The following is a 5190-nucleotide window of genomic DNA, read 5'->3' on the forward strand; positions in this document are numbered from 1 at the left end:
CCTGTAGTCTAATAGCTATTTATTAACATAGCTAAAATTAATTAGGAGGTGGCTCATTCATGTAATCAAAAAAGATCAGTTAAGATGAGAAAGATGAATAGAATTTATGTTTTACCTATTTTGTTGAGAGATAAACAGATACATCATGACAATTAATGTGTCTGTTGCTAATTAAAAAACAATCTTTGCAGCAATAATTTCTGTTGTAATTTTGCATTTGGGTGGCTCGTACTAGACTAGGCAGGCTTTCAACTCTGTGAGCTAATTTTTGCTTACCTTGTTTTTCTCTCCTCCTCCTTTATGTTTTTGATTCCTATCATCATCATTASCATGAGCTGTTTGCCATGTAGCACTAGTTTTTGCTGTACAAAGACCTATTTTTAAAAAGCAYTTTCTCATATAATTCTCCATCCCACATTGCTCTGCAATGTAATTTCACTCAACAATACCAAAGCTACACAGCATGAAGGAAGGAAAACAGYAAATTATGGCATTTTCTGCATCTGACTGAAGAACTAGAAGGCTGGGAAAAATATTTAAAGCCACAGACTAAGGAGAGAAGATGTACTTTCTGATCCATTGCACTGTAGCAGATCACCAAAAAAAAAATCCCCAACAAAACAAAGTGGCAGTAGGTCTTTTACAATTTTCTACCCCTAAATTTGGGCAATTTACACTACCTCCAAAAAGCCTTCAGTTTGSTCATTCAAAGGTTGATCTGCCGCTCTGAGGCATCAAGAGACACTAAACTGGGGATTAGCAATCCTAACCAGTGTGGAGTGGTTTATAAAATAATATTGGTCCTACTTACACTATAGATTTTCTGGGTAGATGATGTCAGAAGCAAAAAAGCAAGAAAAGGATTAGGGCAAAATCTTCTGGATAAAAAGGAATGCTATTGAACTCTCAAAGAAACACCAAGAAGGGAAGAGAGATGACAGTTCTGGGAAATTTTCCAGTCACAGACTTTTCYTCATAGAGATGGAGGCAAATGGATTTTGTCTAGGTCTGGTTGTGTGCAAGTTTAGCCTATAGAAAAAATCATAACTTAGAGAGGACTGAGGTAAAGCATGTGAAAATTATTGGGGGTGCTTCTATTGATTTTAATTGGCTTGGGCCAGGTTTTAAAGGCTCGACAATATTTCTCAGCTGACAAGAAAATGGTGCATTGCCCTTTGCCAAAAACAGTGTACCTCCCTTTTTAGCCTCTTCCCTTTTTATTGTTAAACTGGAGGACATAAGTCATTTCTGTTCTCCTGAAATGCCTCACCAACATTTATTATCTCKTCTACATTTATATTTTCCTCAATAAATATAATATGCCAAGTCTAACAGCATATCTGAGCAGGAAGCCTAAACCTAAAGCTTTGACACTCTGGTAGCATAAGATATTTTTTTAACCTCCATTTTTTTTTTTAAATTCCAAATACTTTTCTCCAGTAAAAAAGGAATGGAAGACACCAAATCTCTCTGGAGCAATGGTGAGTGTGAGATTCAAAAGAACAACCCTGGGACTGTAAGCTGTCAGAAAAAATCAAGAATATATAATCTCCTGAGAAATTTAATAACCTCAGCCTGCCATGATTCTGACTTCTTTTCTGGCCCATAGAACCCTTTGATTTTTTTTTTGTTTAATTTTTTTATATTTATTTCAATCTTCTGTGCTTCCCTTTCAAACATTTATTTTAATAAAACATTCCAGTTCCCCGAGTTTTCCAGGTGCTCTCAACTTTGCCTTAATATTATAATGGAAATAGTGGCTGAGCCCTGAACTCCAGCAGTCCAAAGGGTGACGAGGATAAATATGGAACTTAATGGTGGATAACTGACTTTGATGCAGTTTCATCAATCAGAAAGAGATAAACTATTTTCTCCTCTTGCAGCTATCCTTTAAAAAAAAAAAAAAAAAAAATTTTTATTTTTTTTTTTTTTTTTTTTTTTCATCAGACAGACATATTAAGCAGCAAGGCACACAATGCATTCTTCTGTCTTCAGGGGCATTTTGAGTACAGATTGATTTTTTTTTAGCTCTATGGGAAAGCAGTCACTATTGAGTGATAAACTCAAAAAAAAAAAAAACCCCAAAAAAACCCTGTGTCCCTTCTCTTGCACTGTGAGAATTAACATTCACAGATTTTAATTTATAGAGATAAGGAAAAGAATTATCTTAGAATTATCCTCCTGCACACCTCCCAGTAAAACTTTTTGATTTGTGGGCACAGGAATTCATGGCAGGAGAATAGATATGCTGGTAAAATTAAAGAGAAGCATATTTGATTGCTGTAATTGTCCATTAATGAGCCTATCTGTACAGCAATTGGGTGATAGAGCCCCTTTGTGACTGATCATTAAAGATCCCATGGCACTCTTCACAAGGGGAGGCTTATCCTCCCTGTCCTTGCCAAATTCAATCACAAGTGATAATTTTCTTCTGCCTATCTATATTTTCCCTGCAGTTTTATCTGAATAAGTCTTTGCTTTTCATTTCCTGTACAAAAACTGTCGTGTAATGTTTCTGTGTGTTATTAGAGTGTGCTGCAGTTTCCCATTCTCGAGATTACAGTATCAGATGAAATTATTTCTGTACTATGGATACGGCAAAATGTCACAACATTCCTTTGCAGGTCCATGGTACTTAGGTGCATAAGAATAGGTTTATTTAGCTCTCAGYTGAAAAGTGGGACTGCAATAGGACAACAACTTTCCCCTGTTTTGATGGCTCTAGTTTAGAAACCCTGCAGCAAAGAGCAGAATTCAACCTGTGGAATCAGCATAATTTAAGAAACTGCTTGAGCAGAGAGAAACAAAATTCAAAATAAAAATTGTGATTGCACAGGAACTGCAGTGTTGCTGTGTGATTTGAACACCATGGATGCATGAATTTTTTATGCATCTGTACACTTCAAAAAAGAAATACTTATTATATTATGTAAGTTTAATACAGAATGACAATTATGTCTAGAAAAGTTAATTATTTTGTATAATAAAATTGTAGTCAATAAAATGGTAGTTCCCAATGCATGCCATGTGGTCTTCCTGAAAGAAGAAGACAGAAATTTTAATATCAGTTTTTGAATAAAATAATCTGACATTTCTGCAGTAGTATAAAACACCCTGTGGTATGATAACTAAGTCAAATATTTACAGTACTGAGACACTTTCCAGCCTAGATGGAGATTTTGTAATAATTTAAGAGATGRCTGCTGAAAGTGCATTTTGGAGAATCAGAAAAAATTTCTCTGCCTTAACATTGCAGAGATCAACTTGAGGACCATTTTTTTTAATTTTCATATCAAATCAGAAAAAGTAAGTGATGAAAATAGCATTTTCTCTCTCATACGTTTTTTGCTTCCTTTTACAGGCAAGATAACATAAGGGAAGAAAGTCTTTTATAAGAATGAAATGTAAAGGGTTTTGATTAGAAAAGAAGTAGTAAATTCCAGTCTGCTCATACCTCAGTGGATTATTCAACTCTAATTAGGACATCATTTAAGTCATTAGCAAGACAAATATTCAGATTGAAATGGAAAATACCTTATGTTTATAAAATGAGGTTTTAATATTAAAGGTTCTTAGAAATTAAATGCTTAAATTCACAATTGGGAAAATATCCCATTTTCTTTTTTTTTTTTTTTTTTTTGTTGGACTGTGATCAGTTTTCTAATTTCTTGAGGATCACACAGGCTTAATCAACTCCTGACCTTATTAGAAAGCCCTGAGATCACGACATTTGGAACCTTAAACTGAAACTGTACATTTGTTTGCAAATCAAACAAAGAATTCCCAGTCTCAAATAATAATCTCCAAACACAGATTTAAATCAAATTATGCCTAATTCCTTTGGTATTCAGCCCATAACAAATTGCGAAAAATGCAATAAGTGAGATTTAATGTCTGGAAGATTTTTCATAGCAAACTGTATTCAAAATATAACATTAATCAGACACTTAGACTTTGAAATATACATTTTCTGAACTAAATATCCAAAGGTCTTTTCCTATTGCATAATCTCTTAGTCAGGKAACAGTTTAGGGTTTCTTTATGATCATACCTCCCTCCCAAAACCATACTTTCTGAACTTCAACATTTCTGAACTGTAGTTCAAGCTATAGTTTTGTTTGAATGAAGCTCTACCAATTGTACCAATTGAGTGTCTATTTGTGGTTTTAAATTCCATTTCATCTAAATCTCAGCACAGATTACAGTGATTCTCAAACACTGGAGCATGAAACTTATTGAAACTGATGGAAGCAGACTCAGGTTGCATACATCAGCCCAAAGAAACCACGCTTCAAGTAATATTCTAAAATTATTTCTTTGCTCTTCAGTGATAAAATTACTTTCATGAAGCAAGTTCTTAAAAAAAAAAAAAAAAAAAAAAAACCAAACCACCACAAACAAACAACTAGACACCTCAATTTCTTAGCAACTAGATTTTCTTAATTTCTTAAATCTTCCTAGGATTATAAACTGTAGGGATAAATCCATTCAGTGGTACACACTGGTTTATCAGTTATGTCCAATTCTGTCAAGAACTTCTGTCCTGTTCCTTCTGTCCCCTTAGTTCCAAAGGGGACAGTCCAGATGATCTCCCACAAGGAGAAGAGACTGTTCATGACATGACAAAACTCATGTCTGAATTTCTGRTTAAAGTGAAAGCTGTATTTGTTCAAAATAATATTATGCATGGTTCTTGATGAAGGTAAATAATCCATAGATAATAGAAAAAAATCAGAACAAAAATCTTAGGTATATTGAGAGGCTGCAAATCTTCAGGATTTTCTGAAGCTGTTACAGAACCTAGGAAGCTCATTCAGCAAAACTTTCTCTGGAGAAATAAAGGGATTAAACTCCAGGCCCAGAAGTGCTGGAAAGGGGCTATGGTTTCACAGGAAATTTCCAGCAGAAGCCATAATTGATTCAGAGGAAATTCCTCTCCATAATTCTTGTGCAGCTGCCCATTCGCTGCACTGGTGAACTGGGGTGTAATATCAAAATAAATGTTTTATTGAGATGCCTCTCACAAACTGTTAAGGAGAATAACTTCTCACCTTTGTTCACTCTTGTGAATAAGGTGATAAAGTTTAGGCTTTGGACTCTATATTTCCCTGAGTAGGTCTTGAGTAACTTTTTCCTCATGGATTGACTGGTCTGAAAAAGGCTAATTAGGTGTCTCACTCAAAAATATAT

Source organism: Malurus melanocephalus, unplaced genomic scaffold (assembly GCF_030028575.1).
Source record: "Malurus melanocephalus ecotype Western Australia unplaced genomic scaffold, MMel_1.1 scaffold_396, whole genome shotgun sequence".
Classification (NCBI taxonomy): Eukaryota; Metazoa; Chordata; class Aves; order Passeriformes; family Maluridae; genus Malurus; species Malurus melanocephalus.